This window comes from Falco biarmicus, chromosome 9, assembly GCF_023638135.1.
Source record: "Falco biarmicus isolate bFalBia1 chromosome 9, bFalBia1.pri, whole genome shotgun sequence".
NCBI lineage: Eukaryota > Metazoa > Chordata > Aves > Falconiformes > Falconidae > Falco > Falco biarmicus.
Genome location: NC_079296.1, coordinates 37441320 through 37460643, shown reverse-complemented (window position 1 = coordinate 37460643; position 19324 = coordinate 37441320). Strand labels below are relative to the sequence as shown.

Sequence of the window (19324 nt, the reverse complement as noted above, 5' to 3'; positions counted from 1 at the left end):
AGGGGGAGGCAGGAGGAGGGGGGCCCCTGGCGTGGATGCAATAGCCTGGCTGGGCAGTGAGGCTGAAGGCATTCAGCAGGAGCTTCTCGCTAAAATGTTTAATGGTAAACCCAAATGCAAATCAGTGCTCTGACTTATCAGTCCCACGCGTGCCAATGCACCGTGGCAAGCACCTCGGTGCATGAGTAACTAATTGAGCATACAATGCCTGAGCTTGGCTTTAGTAAAGGAAGGCTTTCTACTCAGCAAGGAGTCGAGGGGAGTTGCAGTGAGGAACTGAGGAGCTCTTATTCAGAGTCTCAGCCTTGTGCTGGAGAACATTGTGTCCCAGGGATAGCTGCCCCTCACCCTTGGAACTGGCTCTGCTGGTTTCATGCCTGAAAAATTTCACCCTTATTTTTCCACTTGTGTGAGCAGATTTTGAGCATTTGATCTGATGCCTCTTTGCTAAGGCTAACGCTTTGCACATTGGGATGAGAGCTTGTAGTGATAGTCTGCACCAGGTATTTCCCAGGTTCACCAAAATGACAAGTGCTTCCAAAGCGGCTTTCCTGGCATAAGCATACCTCGGTCCTGAGCAAACCCCACTTCTCACAGGCTGCTGTGTGAGTTTTTAGGCTAGCAAGATATGGGGGAGTAGTGCTGCAGGGCTGGAGGCTTTTTCTTGTCTTTTTTTATAGTAATATTGTTTTTAATTAGCTTTTCTTTCCCATCCATGCTCTGCAAGAACTGAGATAATGGCAAAAACCAGGCTAGCAGAGATGACTGTCTCTACAGACTCCAATGACACTGAGCATGACCCATTAAAAATCAGCTCCAGACCAGGAGGAAAAAAACCCAAACAAACTGCTGCTGAAAAGAAGTAAAACTTCTCCCCACCCTGAACTTGGTTGTGAAATGCTTCTGTTGGAGGGGAAAAAAGTTCTTTTCTCCACAAAGAAGGATGCAGAGCCTGGTTTGCTCAGAGCCATGCCCCCTCATCTTCTGAACAAAAGGTGAGAGGTTGGTTGAGAACACAAGGAGGACCATGGGCAGCTTAATTGTGCATCCACCACTTGCTGCCCTGCACTCTCCTCCTGCAAAGTCTTCCCTCTGTGGGGGGTGTGGGAGAAGGGGTGGTCAGCCTTTAGGAAGGGTTGGCCTGAAACCATGCGAAAGCTGGGTTTGCTTCAGTCCTCTTGAAGGCTCTGACCCAGCCTCTGCAGGAGCAGCTGGTGGCCGGGCTCCCCCGCTCCTTCCCCTGGCGAAGCCCAGCTCTGCTCAGTTGTTCTCACAGAGCCCTGGAGACAGGTTCCCACCACTGCAGCTGCGTGAAGCTGGTTTGGCTTTTATGGGAAGGAGGCAATAATGAGCTCAGGCATTTTAGGGTTATGAAAAAAAAAAAGCCCCAACCAGATACTACCAGCTTCACTTCTTCCTTTCTGCCCTTGCTGTTGTCAAGGCTAGGGGTCTATATTGTGCAGCAAGCCCTTTTGTTTTGTAGGAGACCAAGTGATTGAAACCAGCCATGATATTACTATGCGCGGACAGTACATTTTTTCCATGTATTTTTATAACCCTTTTCCCAAAGGATCAAATGTGTCTTTATTCTATAACTCCACAATGGATTAGAGCAGCTCCTCAGGCGGGAATTGTTCTGCTCCATAGGCTACTTAATACTTGCTATAAACAACTGCCAAATTAGGTAAGTAATACTCAATATTCCTGACCTGACCAGTGAAGTATTTGTAGCTGCGTATCAGAGGAGAGACAGGGCTGGAGATGTCAGAGGTGAACCTAGAGTTAAAGATGACAAAATACTGGTTGTGTAGTTTTGGAGGTTTTGGATTTTTTGTTGTTGTTATGAAAACCAAGTGTATGTGTATGGGTGCAATTACATTTCCTTCAGAAGAAATGCAGGGAATCTTTGATCTCAGATCTCTGTTGTACCTTAGGCATCTCTGGTGCCTAAGCCAAAGTGTATCTGGTTGAGAATGGAGTTTCACCAATAATGTTATGGGATATATTTTTAAGCGTGCATGTGCCTGCTTGTTCTTTGTCCCTAGTAACACCATGCAATTCTCTAAATATTGTCTGAACTTGAGCCATGGCATGGAGACTCCAAGTCAGAGCAGGACCTCTTGGTCCTTCACAGTCCTTGGGATGGGAGGTTTCCACTCTGCTTGCCCTTTGAAGAAGGGCTGCTTGGGGTAGATGGGACACTGTGGTGGTGTCCCGTGGGGACTCTAGACCTTGCCCACTCTGTGGGTCCCTGTGGCAGATGCTGCCAAACTTCTAGGGAGGTGACATGACTGCCAGGCTCATGGACAGTATCTAGGCTGCAGAGCAACTGAGAACTGGGAAGGCCCATGACCAGGATAGGGAAAAAAACCCACCACCCCACCTTCATATCCCATTTTTGTGAGAGTGCTATGACCATTCATCACAAGGGCCTGAAAGCAGATGTAGGTTTTTCTATACCCCCATCACTGCTGCTCTCAAACAGGCTCCCCTGAGATGTCCTGCTCTCACTGCCTTGTCTAAGATGGATGTAGCTGCGCTGTCCTCAGCCTCTTGCATCTGAGCAGCATTTTGCAAAGGGATGGTCTGCAGACCCATGCAATTACACTTGCAAGGGTCCTCCCCCCCGCCTTGTTTTTTCCCCTCCTCCATCCTCTCTTTTGCTCTCAGAAAACATCTGTTTCCAGATGTTGTTCTTGAGTCTAATAAATGCAGCGAAAGACCTCGAGTTAATATATTTACAATAGCTGGAGATGTCGGCTGCTAGTTAATGGCTCGTTCGAGCACACCAAGACCCCCACATTTCCTGAGAGTTAAAGAAGAAAACCAACCCAGAAAGAAAAAGAGAAGTGGGGTGGGATTTTTCTCCCTAGTAATTGGCCTGTAAAGGGGATGTTCTCCTCGGGCAGTTTTGGAGATTGCTGGTGGAATTGAGTGCACGGTCATCTCCATATGGTTGGCTTCAACTTCCAGCTAGTGACAGGAAGGGCATTTTTTAATTTTTAAATTTTTTTTTAATGAAAGGCTCTGCTTAAAATGAAGGTAAGTGAGAAAGGCCTGCTGCTGTTGCCCACCCCTTTCCAGGCCAAACAAAGACTTGCTGTAGATACCTTGCTGGCTTGAACCATGTGTGTGGAAGCAAGAACCTCATCCATGCCCAGCTCTTCCATTTCTGGCCTACCCTGTGTGTGGTGTGGAGGGGTTCATGCCCACAGTACCTACCTGGGGTCAAAGAGGGTTTATGGTCTCTTGCAAGGAACCACATTGTGCCCTGCAAGGAATTCCTGCATGTCATGCCCCTTTGTGAGCTCCGTGTGTCTGTCACAGGGCAGCACTGAACAACCTCTCTGTAAAGCATTTTGCCCACATGCAAATGCCCTTGAGAAGGACAAAGTGCCAGTACCAGCTACATACTGATAAATCTGGAGGCTTCCATACCTGTGTGTAACCATGTCCAGCATGTCAATTGACCCAGTGCCATGTGCTAGATGTGAAACATTTTCTTTCATTGTATAGAGGGGTTCAGCTCTTTAGGAGGTATATTTTGTTTTATATTTGCTCCAGATTTCATTACATGTTTGTGCTGAGGTCCATAACCACCCCGGAGGACCTGTTAGAAGCAGCGGAAGTGTGTGGTAACTGTCCTTGTAAGGCATTGCATCAACCTCCCTGAGGAGAGAGGGATATAACCTCAAGCTCAGCATATTGAGGGCAATCTAGCCTGCTCAAAGAGTCACCGGTCAGTGAAATCACTCCCTTGATTGCAACTGAGCATCTGCTTCTACTTGACCAGTCTCAAGAGTCATGAACTTGAAGGAGGACTGGTTTCAGGCCAGCACCCACCTCCTCTGAGGCTGCCGAGAGAGCTGAAGGTTGGGCTGTGCTCCACTCAAGGAGCAACGAGATGACTCCACGTGCCAGGGCCCGTCTCTGGAGGCAGCTTGTTTGCTGAACAGTGCTGCAGACTCAACATGCGCTGGCTCAGATTTGTAGTTAAATTAGTCCATTTCTATTGGCATGGGATGACAGGGCTCCTTAAGGCCTCACGGATAGAAAAATTACCCTCCTGCACATCTGCAGCTAAGGCTTCCACGTGAAACCTGGCTGAGTGCAGCTCCCCAGCCTACAGCAGCTATGACATACCCCCTAAATGAACTGATCAGCTGGAGAGGGGCTGGTGGGGAGGCAGGAAAAGGTACTTACAGAGTCATTCAGGCGATGCTTGTGTCTGGACAGCAGGATCTCTGTCAGAAATCAGAGAGAAAGAGCAGAGAGCTCTCCCCAGCCAGCATGGGGAAATGAAATGTAGACACCCAACAGATTTCCATTTTCAGCTTAAAGGGTGCATTTTTGTGATTTTAGTGCTTGGGCTGGTATAAAGGGGGGTGGAGGGGTGGGGAGAAGGAGAGAGCTTTTGGTGAAACTATGTATAACACAGGCAAGTAGCTGTAGTCATCAGTAGTTCAACCCCAGTCTTTAAGTAGTGTGCTTCAGAGCTCTCTAGTATGCTCAGCATCCCAGCTGCCAACTGTTACTTCCCTGTGTAGATCTCTGCTTCCCAAACGCTGCACCGTCAGTCTCTAAGCATGTCTCCTTCTTTTACCACTGTCTGCTTATTTGCTACGATGGCAGATAGCATCTTAAGATAGCTCCACGGACCATGTTTCTTCTCTGGCAGAGCCACAGCCTCAGAAACTCCTTTTTACTTCTCAGAGAAATAAGCTGCTAACACAGGCATAGCTGAGAAGAGGCTGAGGAGGAGGTAGGAGACCAGGTTGGCTGTGCCTCTGAACAAAGAGACACCCTGTGTGCATCAGGTCTCTGTGGGTTACATGGTTCTGCCCCACTCATACTTTTGAAAGGCTACAGCCATCAGAGGGGTGTTTTCCATGCATGCCAGAGCAGCAATATGAATTTGAGCAGTGAGATGACAAGAAACCTGCTAAAAGAAATAAAGAAAGGATTTCCTGCCTCGCAGACGCTAAAACCCCATTTCGGGAAGCGAGTGGCTGTGAAAGGCATGAGGCCATTCAAAGAATCAGGGCTGTGTGCTACTGGGCCCTCCAAGGGTTTGTCTGGTGGAGAAGAAACAGCTCATGCTTGCTTTAACCTGCTCCCAGAACGTCTGTTTCTTCCAGCCCTCTGAAACAGAGACCGGGCAAGAGATGAATATGAGTTTTCTCTGCCAGTAATTTCCAGCACAGGCTGCACGCACAATCTTCATTTAAAATGTGTAAATGACAGCGAAAGAGCCACAAGGGAGCTTGATTTTAAGAGACCAATTTGCTGCTTGGGTTTTAATGATTGTGTATCGCAGTGGGCTTTGTGCTGCTTCACTGTTGTGTGCACTCAAGAAGGGGATCAAAGGATGGACAGATGGACAGGCAGGGGCTCAGTAGAGCCTGCATGTCACCCTGGAGGATAAAATATTGCATGTCATACTCGGAAAAATTGGGAGAGGTGGGCCTCCCTTGCTCCTGAAGAACAGAAAGAGGCTTTGTTTCCCAGACGCGTGGCTCAGAGCTGCTCTACGGCACGTATTGGGGAGACTGCTCCCCGCCAAGGGGGTGTTCTGTCCAGCACCTCATGCCTGGGAGGACACGGAGGAGGTGACGGGAAGCTCTGCTTCACTAGAGGGCCTCAGCACATCAGTTCCTCTGGCCGCCCTCGGTGCCCCCCAGGCTCGGTAGGTTGTATGCCCAAACCGAGCCCAAAAGGTTCCCCCCTCGCACTGCAGCTTGCCCGCCTGGGGTGTTGCTCCCTGCTGCCCTTTGCTTGTTTTTTGCAGAGCCCTCAGCTGCCAGGTCTTGTTTCCAGATGTGTCCCTCTGGTTCTCACCCTGCATGGCTGCTCTCTTCAAAATATTGGGGTCAGACTACCCCACTGCTGGTGTCTCAGAGCTGCCCTGGGGTCTGCGCGGGGGACGCGACAGCCTGTTTGTACCATCTTGTAAAATGCCCTTTGGCTGCGGGCAGGAAAGAAAGACGCAGCCTGGTGTGAGCCCAGCCTCTGCTTTACAGTCTCTTTCCTGCCGCTATAAATAACCTTGGCGAGTGTAACTTCAAAGGGAAGGGCTGGCGGCGGAGAGGTGGTTTGGGGACTGAGTGGGACAGGGGCGTCCCGCTGCCTGATCCCACCCTGGTGTTTTGCATAAATAAATAAATCATGCTGCAAGGCAGAGGTGGAGAGAGAGGGTGAGCAGAGGAGGTTACTTTGGGAAGCCGCGCAGCTCGCTCATCCCAGCCCCGTAGTTCGGAGGGAGTGTGTCATGTTACAGGGGAGCCACGATCAGCCAGAGCACAACGTCGCCGGAGCAGCTGAGAATTACCTCTCTCTAATGGGGACTTTCATGTGCGAGCTCCTGGCCAGTTTGCGAAGGAACTGAAATTGGCAGCTTAGAAGGAAACAAAAACCTACCAGCGAACCAAAAGACTGAAACACAGGAGGAAAAAAAAATATCCTGATCAGATTTTTCTTTTTCCTCTCCCACTCTTTGCTGCAGTTGGATCCTTTTTTTCTGCACCCCTTTTATGTGTGTGTGGTTTGTTTTTATTTTTTAACGACACCTCCCTCCCCCCCCATTCACTTTTGTCATTATTGCTGTTGTTTGTCATTTGCTGGCACTGGGATCCCCTTGGACGCTCTTTTTCTATGCCTTCTGGATTGTGCTTCTTGGAGTAGGAGTGAGGCTTTATTTATTCTATTTATTTATTTATTGTTTCTCAGGACAGGGAGGGAATGTTGGAAGAGAAGAGCTGGAAAGGCGTCAGCGAGGCAGCTTTTGACAGGGGGTGCGTGGCTCCCTCCAGGACCAGCGATGGGGAGAGATGCTGCCGCCTCCCTCTCCTGCTGGGCTCAGGGCTGCCTGGTGTCTCCCTGCTTTCTCTGGTGCTGAGCCTCCTGCTGTACTTTCGGACCTCCGATCTGCAGTCCCGGGTGTCCCACTTGGAAGCAGACAGACCCACACAGCTCCCTGCCTGGCTCTCAGCAGACCAAATGGAGACAGCTATTTTGGGACGAGTTGACCAACTGCTTGATGAGGTTGGTATCCTTTCATTTTGTGTGTATGGATTTTAGGCGCATGGATGCTTGCATAGTTGCATTATTTGTTTTTTAACCCCCTTAAAGGTGTATCTCTGCACAAGTGATGCTGCTAAGTTGAATTTCCCATGCCTTCAGGTCCCTCCCGCCTCTTGGATCCACCTGCCATTTGCTTCCCTCTGGCTCAGCCCATGCTGTAGCTGAGCCCCGGCACTTTGCAAAGGGAGAAACCTCATACCTGGTCCTAGCAGGGAGGGAAGAGCCTCCAGCCCTACCCATCTGGTGACAGATGGCATTGCCTGCTGTAAGAGTTAGAGCTAGAGGTTAAACCTGGGAATTCAGTGTGGGTTTGAGCCCCAGGAGAGTGACAGGCAAGGCATGCTACAGCTGGTGTGGCCGAAGGAGGAAGTAACTGCAAACACACCGATGTCATGATAGGCTTCATTTGCTGCCATGCCAGCCCTGACCTCTTCCGTGGTTCCTGACTGAGGAAAACGAGATACCCTGGCACTGCCAGGATAGTTTCTGGTACTGTCAGAGCATCAGAGCAGAGCATATGGCTGTGCTATGCTTGCTTGAACCCCATCCAAACTCCACTGGAGACAGTGGGCTCTTCCTTTGAGGACAGGGCACAGCTGCTGCTGAAGAAGCCTGAGCTTCAGCAGACCAATAAAGAGGGCACAAAAGTACAGATTTTTGTTGATGACATTTTACTTTGCTGTGCTGATGCTACTGAGGGCTGCCTGGGTACCCCTACCCTGGGCAGGATGAGTATCCTGCAGTATTCCTTGCCTTGTCAGGGCTTTGAAGTGGTTTTGACATGTGTCAGGGAGCAGATGGTGGCTCACATCTCTACAGTCTCCAGGAAGGTCCACACTAACCTGTTCTCACAGCTCTAGGGGAGGCTTAAGGCTGAGATTCAGGGCTGGGGCCATTTCCACCCATCTCTCTTTTTTTGTGCTTACTCCAGCCTTGGCTAGAGACAGGCTGGAGAGATCCCCAGGGCTAGCCCAAAACCTGTTTGTGTCTTGAAAAGATCTCGTGTGCTGCTGTTGCCAAATGAGGCAAAGAATGGGATGATCAGAGTGACTATTGGGACCTGCCGCAGGGCAGTGCTGCCTGGCACCTGGGGACACCCCCCACCCCAGAACCATCCCCCACCCCCACCCCCGCTGTGTTCTAGGAGCAGAAAAGGTCTGTGGTGAGGAGTTTAAACCTACAGTTGACAGGCTTGGCTACTGTTTATGGGTCTTATGGGAACAGTCCCTGGATCAGCTGGGGTTTGCAGCCAAAAACTGTGAACCTCAAGTCAACAAACTCGTAGGAGCTGAGAAATGTGGTTTTGAATGGTCTCTTTGGATGAGGAATAAGGGGGAGACAGTGTCCATGGAGCAATACCCCACAGAAAAAAGGCTTTTAAGGGAGGTAGAAGTGTTGCAAGTGGCTGGACCTGTGCCTTGTGGTTGCGCCCTTTCACAGGGACTCCTTCCCCAACACTGGGCGGGGGATAATGTGTAGCAGTCCCTTCATTGCTGCTGGCACGAATCTCCAGGGAAGTCACAGTTTATGTCTACCAAGTGATTTGAGACGTGCCACAGGACGCCTCCCGGGAGCAGTGCCCGGGGGCCGGATGGCCCCCTGTGTCCTGCTGGCTCTGCTGGCCGCTGCACCTTTCCGCCTTTTTATAGCCCGGCTTAGCAAGGAAATGAGGCTCTTGTGATGCCCACATGCCCGGCAGCACCTCTGTTCTCTAAGCAGCCCCTCCTGAGCCCCTGGACGTGGTCCCAGCCCCCTTGCAGTCCATGTGGAGAGCAGTCATGGGACAGGAACCACTGCCTGAGGGGCACTTGCTCCCAGGTACTGTCGGGGTTACCAGCTCTCCAATGGGGCACAACTGCAAAAATAGCTTGGAAAAAGGTGATGGAGCCTGTGGAGGAGCAGGGATGCCTGACCCAGGTCTCCTGTCCCTTTATACCTGGGAAGGTGTGCTGCCCATGGGGGAAGGAGGGCTGTGCCCCGTGGGGAGGAGACCGTCCCCAGCTCTGCTGCCTGCTTCAGCTAAAGTCCTAAATCAGCTACTTCAGACCTCCACAGCACAGCCAGAGGCACTGGTGTGGGCCAAGTGGCTTGAGGTTCAGGGAGGGGGTCTGCTGGCAGACAGATGGTGGGGTGGCATATGGGCTTTTGCTTAGGAAAGAAAACCAAATCTCCTGGTCCTTCTTTTCATTAGGTCTGAAGTGGGGCTAAGTTGGATGGGTGTCCTGGACTGGCTGATGAGGGACAAGGATAGGGAAAACCAGGAAAGATAGAGGAGCAGAGGAAGGATGTAGGAATTAAAATGAGGAAAGCAAGAGACAGTGCCTGGTGTGACTGGGGGGAGACGGGCTGTGGCTGGGTTTGCCATGATGGACGTGAAAGTGAAATATTCATTCCCCCCCTGCTCAGACCCTCACTGCTTCTCACTGCCACATCCTCACAGAGTTTCCTGGTGTTCCGACCTTAATGGGTTTCACAGCTGCCAGCTCAGTGTTATCCATCATAAAATAAAATAGCAAAGCTTTAAAGCAACTGGCTTTGCAAAAAGCTGGTCTAAGCCAGGGAGGGATGTGGGAGGTGAGGGCATGGGCACAGGAGCACGTTTCTAGCTTTGGTGGCTGTGAAGATCAGCTGGAGGAACATGAAGAAGGAAAGTCTGCAAGTGCTGACAGAGGAGCTCTAAGTTTATGCTCAAACCCCTTACTGCTCTGTGCTGGAGTGTGCGGTGGCCTCCAGACTGTGCTGTATTTGTGCCCAGAGGTTCCCGAGGGTCTGTGAGCAGCCATGGGGACGCCATGCAGATTGCACTGAAAAGTGCAAAATGCCAAAGTCCTGTTAGGTGCCCATCTTCCAGACAAGCAAATATAAAGCAAACTGGCAGGGAGAGGAGCTGGGTTGGTTTGTTCTAAATGTAAATTTTAAGCCACCTGGTGGGGATGTTTTCCTGGTCTTGCAGCCCAGTTATGGAGCGCCCATGGCTTGCTGTAGCAGTGTTTCCAGCTCGGATCAGGATGAGCGAGGAGAGGGCGGCAGATGCTTTCCCAGAAGCAGCCTGACCAGTGCTGCTTCATTCACTGCTGTGTAAACCTCTGAACAGTGTCAGTGAATACCAGATGGGAATTTTCTACCAGACACAAATTGACTGAGTTTTCCCACAAAAACCTCTGTGTGGAACAGGGCAATACCAGGTAGATCAGGGAGAACTTTAACTCTGTGCAGGAATTCCTCTGCATTTATGGGATACTATAAAATCATACAAAGAGCACAAATAAACTCACTACTGGCATTTGCAGGAGAGGCAAATGTTTTCTTCTTTCCAAAGAAGAAAACACAGTCCTTCCCTGTGCCAGGTAACATTTGGTACTACTTCATTTGCCAAAAGCTCATCAGGGTGGAGAGCGGGATGGATTCAGTGCTGCTACTAGGAAAAAAACCCAGAATCTGTGTGCTTGTAGAGAGAAGTGTGTGTATGTGTAAAACAGCAGTTACCCTGTAAAGTCTGGGGGAAGATCAGCTGTCCCTCTGCACTGCGTTGAATGCGCTCAGGCTCTCAGAGGCTTGTGTTGAGGGTATTTTTTGTGTCTTTAGTGATGCTGAAAGGATTCAGGGACTGTGCCATGGATGGGGAGGGAGCATGGATCCTCACTGCTTTCCCAATAGGCTCATTTACCTGGGACTATTTCCTTACTTATGGAAGCAAAGGAAGGATACCTGAAAACTCCTTTTCCCTCCTGACTTAAAGCTTTTTATTCCTCCTTTTTCTTCAGTGTCTCAAAGCACACTGCTCAATTCTGCTTCCCAGGGTCAGCAAGATTGCTCTAAACATCCACTGCCTCAATCTTTAGCTTAGTGTTTTCCACCCCAAAATCATGAGATCTATTTTTTTTCTTCCAGTTTCTCTGGCAGCTAAGTCCCACTTCATTTCAACTGCTTGCAGTCCTTGAACCTAGATGGTGTTAATTACAGGTTTTTTGCTCTATCAGGGAGGGCTCGCTGTTTGCATTTGCTCTATGCCACATGGTCCTGTGATTCCAGAAGCTGGCCCTTTAAGAAAAAACAGCTAAATTGGAGATAAAACAATAAGAGTTAACAAAACCACCCACCCCTGAAATCCTCTTTATGGTTGTAATAGATTATCTATTTGAGACATGTTTCTTTTAGCTGCTGGAGATAGTGGTGGGAAATGATTTCACCTCCCTGGGTGACTGCAAACAACTACATGTGCTAAAGAGCTATTAATCTGCCCCCTTTGAAGAAGTGCCCTCTCTTTCACCTAATCTCAAGTGCCCATCCAAAATAGACAGGCACTTGCAAGGTTTAGGAGGCCACAGCCATGGTCTTTTAATGTCAGAAGAGGTCTCGCTTTCACTGCTCTGTCCACCCAAGTCAGCCCTGTCCTGTCACGCTAGCAGTGAGTTAACAAAACCCAAGGGAAAAGCCCGTGCTGGCTTTATTGCCCGTTTCCAGCATGTGTTTCAACCCAACTTTTCTGGCATAGCCCTCATGCAGACAGAAGGTTTTTCCGTTTCGGCTCCCCAAATACACAGAGCTGCACAGTCCCCAGGTCAGAGCTGGTCAGCTGTGGCCCCAGTTCTGGCAAAGGCTTTTTCAGCCACCTTCATATGTGTAGGTGTTGCTGCTCTGATGTTTCATCCTCTAGGTGTCCCCCAGTTGAAATAGCAAACCCCAGATCCAAGAAAGGAAATCTTAAACACTAGACTGCCAGAGACCATGTTCTTTTGGTTTTGGTTACAGAAGTCAACCTTGCCCTAAAACGGAAAGATTTTGTTTTGCCTGGGAATTAAAGTTTTCTCTTTGAAAGGCCAGTTTTAGAGGAAAGCCCTTTCTTTTGGCTCTCCTGAGCAAAGCTGACTTCTTGAGTTGGTGGTATTTTGCACATTGGTAATGAAGGAAGCAGAAAAGGCCGGGAATTCATTTTGTTTCACCATCTCAACCTGAAGTTGAACTGAGGTCTCCAGAAGCCAGGACTTTTTCTGTTGCAGTTAGTGTTTGTTTAATAGACTGTGCAGGAAACTGAACTCCAGGCACTCCTAAATTCCTAGTAGGTTTTGCCTCCTGCTGAAGGGGAGCAATCCCACGGCACCACTGCCCTTTGCACTCCCCAGGGATGTGCAGAGTTCCTGGGCTCCAGGGAAGCACTGCGATGGCCAGGGATGGGGAAAATGCCCAATGCCAGTGAGTGCCTGATGGCTGCATGGTACCAGTGCTTGGGGCTGTACCCCCCAGCCCTGCCCAGCAGTATTTGCACCTCCCTCCCAAGGAGCCCCCATCCCTGAGAAGGCTATTTCAGTTGTCTGAGGTGTTTCCACTACCCTGACCTTGCAGATAGTTATGGGGAAATGCTATCGTTTCTGTTCCTCTCCTAGTCATGCTCAAGCCCTGCTGGGTCATCACTTCCCTAGTAAGTCCAGTTATGCTGCTCCTCTCCTCTCCTCGTGTGCCGGCAGAGCAACCCAGCCAAGACCCTCTTGCAGCACACCCTAGCTCTGCCTTCCCCCCTGAGCCATTCCCCCTTGGCCCCTGAGGTCTCTGCGCTTGGTGGGGCAGGGGTCTGTTGCACGTTTCCTTGCAGATTTCTGTCCTATAAAGGGCCCCACTGCAGCCAGGCTGTTCGGACCCTCTCTGGCTAGGAAATTACTTTCTGCTCCCGCCTGTGTGAACCATCACCCCTTCTCTGTGCTAAGCCCAATTCCCAAACATGGGAACCCCACCCAAATGAGGCAGTCTAGTGTTCAGACATTTTGGTTGGCACATGTGGAGATGGAAATGGGAACGCGTATGTCTACATACCAGTGTGAGTATCCAAATAAAGGCTCCACTGTCTGGTTTGTGCCCATGTTTGACCATTAGCACAAAGCATTTGAAGCCAGGCAGTGCTGCAGGGCAAAGTCATGCCATCTGGGGGTGGCAGCTAGATGGGAAAGTGCCCAAACGCGAAGATTCACATATCTGTGTTTTTAAACTGAGAAGGTAAATACAGATAAAATGCTGTTATGGGAACTGGCAATTCTCCTTGTGTGAAACCCTTTCCTTGCCCTGATATCAAATCAACTCACTATCAAAACATTTCAGCCTACCATGCAAAAAAAAAGCTCTGAAAATATTCAATTTCTAGTCAGTCACAACAACCCTTAGTGATTTTGACTCGCAATAAGGAAGCCAGTCATTTCAAAGTGAAAAATAGAAGTGTTCCAGCCAGTTCTGCCTTCCCTCATTCCAGGCAGAAATATGCTGCTTTAGTTTTTTCCTAAGAGAAATTTTCCCCAGACTCATACCTTCTTGCAGGAAGGTGCTTTTTTACTTGTGCAAATCACATAATTTCTATATGATCCTGGGCATGGGCTTCTGTTGAGCCCAACATCAGGCTATTTCTTTTGAAATTTTGGCCTCAGTTGTGAAGTAGATTGGACAATAATAAGGTGCAACTGGGATGAACAGTTGGGCTTGAGGGTTAGAATGGAAGAGGGAGTGACTCCTTAGTACAGGCATCCTGGCAGTCAGTCTTCTCAAATAATCTCAAATCATTAACCCAGTGCGGTTCACAGGCATTAATGAATAACTTATTTGGATTGATTTGCATTTTCTTCACTAAATCAGTTCTTTTAATAAAGTCTATGAGTGGTGGTGTGGATGCTGTCCCTAAAGCACATTTTGCTCAGGACTTGGGTCAATTTTAATAATGTTTCCAGTGAGGGAAGATGTGGTGCCCTCAGGTGGACTCTGTTGCCCCTTTAAGAGATTCACAGATGGAGCCAGAGAGCAGGAGACTTACATGCTGGCACTGTATCCAAAAACTCATTGGAAATGCAAATTTTGATGTGATTCCACCTTGTTGAAGCTCTTGATAGGTTTTGTCTTGTTCTATGCTTGAAGAAAAATTCACAGCCTCTGAAGATTTCAGGAAATGCCATTGCTGTTTAATCAGGCCACCTTCAGCCACAGTTTTTCAGTGGGACTATTCTGTCTGTCCAGGTGTCTCCATGAGCATAAGTGTGTGCCACAGAGGAGAAGTGTACCTGCTTCAGATCTCTGTTTTTCATCTGCTGAGTGGGTCTTCTGAAAACATGGCTTTCTCATGAGGACACAGTCACCTCTTTATTCGCCACTGCTGGCTCTTGATTTTGTAATGCCTGTCAGGAGGACCACATTTGGAGGCCATTACGAAACTCCCTCAGCCTGCTTCCAATCAACCCCCACATTTCTAGTTAAAGACTATGATCTTTAATGCCTTTCTTAATTCCCAAACTGTTCTGCTCTGTCTCTCTCATCTCTACTTGGGCAGCACCCCCAGTCCCCCTTTTCCAAGAATTTGAGGCTTTGGTTTCAATGGTATTAATGAATACTTCTGCTCTTTTTTCCTCCCCTGACAGAAATTAAAGTTCCACTTGCCAAGACATAGAGAAGTTCGAGACACACACCAGCGATGCAACTGCCCAGCAGGTAGGCATCTGGGATGGCTAGCACTTTGGAAGGGCCTTTTTTGTCTACATCTTGTTGAAAGCTTTTTTAATGTCATGTGGTATGCGAATGCAAAGTTATGCATACTTGTGTAACAATGTGCTTGAGGTATAGGAAATCAGTGTTGTGGACATGTGTGTAACATGTTGGGTATGTATGTAAATAGTAACTCTGCATATGGCAGAAATGATAGGAAAAGTGATAGACATCCAGGTGGTCAATAAAAAGAGAAAGAGACATCTAGAGGGCAAATGTTCTCATTAATTTTAGACATCAATTTTGAAGTGAGCAGAACGGCTCTTGGGAGGTGCATGTTTCTTGGCTGATTTGAGAAGGGTTGAGACATTTAGGCTAGACCCAAGACCAGAGCTGAGCTGCTAAATTTTGGTGTGCCAAAATGCCTCTGGGGTGGGAAGATTTGAATTCCTTGGTGTTAAACAACTATTTGAGGTATCTTGCAGAATAATAGCCATCCTTCTGTTAAAGTAGCCATTTATCAGGGGGTTGAATGAAGTGGTCACTTGAGGTCCCGCTCATATAACATACAGAAATATTATGGGATTGTTTAATTGCATTATGTTTTAAATCATGCTAATATCAAAAGGCTCTTTCAGACACATCTTCAGAAGTGGTTTCAATACAATAAGTGACAAATTGCTATGGAAAAAACATTTGTGAATGGCATTTCATTCCGTTACTATGAATCATTCAGCCTTCCTTACAGTCTTTTGATGCATCTGACTGTGTAGAAAAAAACAGAGAAGTGCCAGCTACCACTCATATCCAAAGTCGAAGTTTTGGGAGTTTCAATGTGTGTATCCAAACTGAGTAGCTGAAGCTTATCTTGAAAAGAAAGAGGCAGGGAAAATTGTGTCTGGATGAGCATCTGAAAGCAGCATCTCCATTTTCTGTGGTTTCTCCTTTTGTTTTTTTTGGTGCCCAATGTGAGCTTTTTGACAGCGTCTGGTGGCATGCGTATCAAAGTGTATTTTAGTATGGTCAACAGTAGGATAACGGTGGATGAAATGATGAAGGGGGCTGTCTTTGCTGTAGGTAATGTTTCAAAATCAGTGTATTTAGACCTGTGTACAGACATAGGAGGGAGTTTCTTGTCAGACTAAAATGGATTTGTAGGGTAGCAGCTCATAAAAGCAAGAGGTAAAGCTATACAGGTTTGTGCGGGAAAAGAGATAAAATCCATGATCCAGATTGTAGAACACTGGAAAATGCCTGATTTGACTAGTCCACATCAGGACTGTTGGGCTTTCCTTTTAGTCCCAGTAAGAAACAACAGGAACTACTTTGGTTTAAATTTAAAAATCATTACAAGTGAAATGTGTTCTAAGTATCTCTTCTCCAGTGATCAGATCAAAACTGAGTTCAACTGTTTTTAAGTTTCAACCTTTTCTCTTCAGTGGGAACACAAACCATAGCAGTACTCCATTTTCAAGTTCCTTCCTAGACTTGACATATAAATGCTGTAAAACTACAGGAATGATTATTCTCCTGGTGTTTCTGAGCCAGCTTGGAGAAGGAAACTCAGAACTAGAATACAGAGCACAGAAAAAAGATATTCACTGAATTTTGACGTCATCTGAATGTGACCTCCTATGCCACATGTGTGATAGATGAATCACCTGAGTATTTCAGCATCAAGATCATAGTACTTGGTTACAGATACTCACATCCCTTGTGAAGTCTTGGCAGCAGTAAGTGCTGATTTCTCATAACGCTTAGGCATCCATTCATTCTGTTAAGATCATGGTATTTCTGAAGGACAACTTTGATACAGAGAAACAATAATAATAAATGTCTCGTAAAGGCTCAGGCTTCCTTTTTACCAGTCAAACTTGCCTGTCTCCATCAAATATCCTATGGACACAGAAATTGTTTGTAAAAATGTCCTGTACCCTGCTGGCTAATCCATTGAGGGAAATGAAGCTATGGTCCAAAGCTGATGTGGCAGGTGAAGTCTTGGTTAGCTTTGGGCAGTGCTGAAATGAAGGCACATTCAGCCAGCTGTTGTCTCATCTCAGACCCTTTGCTCTGGGGGTGTTTCCCTTTTGTCTCCAGGCTGATGCAATGCAGGCCACCTGAAAGCACTGTCGTGCTGTTCAAACATGCCCGAGACCTTGGGAATACTTTTCCCCAATGCATTTTTTCCCTTGTGTTTAAAATGCCCTAAGGACCAGACATGACCCTTGTGGGAGACCAAGGTATTCAGAAGCACTGAGAAGTATCAAGATGTTGCAAGACTTGGCGCATGCCCGTTGCTTCTCGCTGGCCCACTCCACAGCCTATAAACACATCATGTTCCTCAACAAAAATAAATGTTTACCAGAAGTGACATTTGAGTACATCCCTAACTCTGAGCCAGGACCCTGCATGGCAAAGAAGGGGAAAAAGGAAGACAAGTTCATTTACTGGCCTGTTCAGCACGGATGTGAAGGTCCCAGGCAGTGTCACCCATTGCCATAGAAGAGCTTCAGGTCATGGTGGGGTGTTAACGTAAATGGTTTGGAAAAGCCGGGAATAGGGGAGCAAGAAGACTGTGAAGTGTGTGATTGTGCTGTGGCTATCTGAGTGCATGTGATAATGACCATAGAAATAACACAGTCAGGAAAACAGTGCAGCTGTATTTATAGCGAGCGATAAGGAAATACAAGTTTCCTTCGGCTGGGAAGCTGCTACTTCAGATCACTTGGTCTGGGACCGGGTGTGACTACCTGTGAGTGAGATGTCATTCCTTGGCATTGTGCTTTTTGAGTTCAGAGGTCACAGTGGGCTTCTCCAGCAGTGTCTCAGTTCCCTTCAAGAGACAATCTGCGTGATTCCATCCCCACTGTCTGCCAGGATCTGGGATAACTTGGTACAGGTTGGGAAAGAGCCTTGAAGCCTCAGTGGCAGCAATGACTGTACCCAGCTATTCACCACTCCGAGACCCCGTGCCACACTGTGGCCAAGTGGAGATGGGATGCTCAGCACAGGTTTTGATCTGAGGTCATTATATGCTAGGATGAGACTTGAGGAATTTTTCTGGGGCTGAGCAGATGCTGGTGGGACTGTGGGTCTGAATTCTAGGAGCAAGCCTCCCTCTATGACTTTTGCTCAGATGTGGGAAATGCTTTTTTTCCATATGGGGTCTGGATGTGGCTGAGAGCTCGGGAGAGCTACCTGAGGCTGGAGGATCCTTTCATGGCCAACTGACCTCCTTTGATTTCTGCCACGTAATACTAAAATGCTGTGAGGAGAAAGAATTGTGTTTCAGGTTGACAGGATGAAAACCTAAGCTTTCTTGGTCTAATCCAGACCCAGTTGTAGATCCATACCCTGCCTGCCTGAACAGTCTCAAACAACCAGGGATTACTACCAAAAACCCCTCCTACAACCTTCCTGGAGGAGGTGGGCACTTGTGTATTTTATATACTGTGACTGACTTTATTAGACCTTTCCCATCTTCCTCCCTTCAGCTCCTATTTTCACAGTCCCCATGTGGCTGTTTTTCACTCTGCTGGCTCTCTGCTCCAATCTTCAATATCCCCTAAAAAAAAAAAAAAAAAAGGCTGGCCCCTTTCCCTCTGCCTCCGCAATGCTTGTTTTGGTCTGGTTTCTCCTTGGGCAGGTTGGGAGCCCACAGCACTGGAGGCGGTCAGCCGTGCAAGCAGGGAAGTGGCTCGGAGGGATGCCGAATGGCTTTTCCATCCCTCCTTGTGGCAGCAGCTGGGGGCAGAGGAGAGACCTGGGCCACAGGAGGAGACAGCGCTGGCCCAGTAGGCTCTCGGGGTCTGGGACTGGAGGTCAGAGGGAGGTTGCACATCCCTGCCACAAACCAAGTTGCTTTCTGCCATTACAGGGGCTTGGAGGCTGGTGTGGGGCAGCTGCAAGGATTTTGGCATTGCCCAGGAACTATCAGGAATGTCTTTGAGGCTTTGCAAGGGAATGTCCTCTGGACACTTCTCAAACAAACCCTCACCCATGTTCCCTGTCTGCCTCAGCCCAGGTTGCAGGGGAAGCTGCTTGGCCACTCTCTTCAGCTCCAGTTCACCTTATAGAAACATCATCAGGAGCGGCTGCAACTTGAAAGTGGTGCTGCTGTTTCACTTCTTGCAGGGTGACCTGCGAGAGCAAAGGTGCAGTGGTGGCCCCAGTTGCACCCTGGGGCTGTGGGCCACATGGTGTGTGCACTCAGCCCAGGCATCCTGCTCACCCCCTTGGGTACAGCCCTCCCGTGCCGGTAGGACCTCTTGGCACAGCGGCGGCTGCTGGAGGAGACAAGCAAGAAATGACACGGGTCTGCAGCAGGGCTTTGGCTCCCACCCAGGATGTGTCACCCAGAGCCAGCAGGGCCAGCTGGCAGGAGGCGGCAGGATTTCCCACGTCCCAACCCCTGCCTGGCCCCCCAGGCAGCCAGCAGAGGCAGGAAACACTGGGAAGGGCAAGACCTGGACTGGTGGAGGGGGGGGGTGGCAGGGATGGCTGCAGGATGGGGAGACCCCTGGGCAGTTCAGGCTGACCCTCAGCCTGCAGCACCAGGGCAAGATACTGCATCCATTTCTCCCTCAGGATTCTCACCTCCTCCCCAAACGCCTCTGGGGAGGTGAGCCAAAAAGGGAGTCAGTGCCTGAGTACTGCCTGCTCCCCCCTGCCCTGCACCATGGCCAGAGTGCTCTGCCTCTTGCCAGGTTGTTTTCATGGCTTTTCTGTTTTTTTGCTGTCATTTTTAATGTGATCCTCCTTCAGCTTGCTGGGGCTGTTCGGACAGACCTGA

At 48.7% G+C, this 19324-nt stretch overlaps 1 long non-coding RNA gene across 1 annotated transcript; it reads left to right on the top strand.

The window, feature by feature from the left end:
- Positions 1-6087: 6087 nt before the first annotated feature.
- On the top strand, positions 6088-14559 carry LOC130155016 (uncharacterized). The gene is made up of 3 exons (XR_008823900.1): positions 6088-6534; positions 6727-7041; positions 14469-14559. It is a non-coding gene; the product is annotated as an uncharacterized LOC130155016 (long non-coding RNA).
- Positions 14560-19324: the final 4765 nt, after the last annotated feature.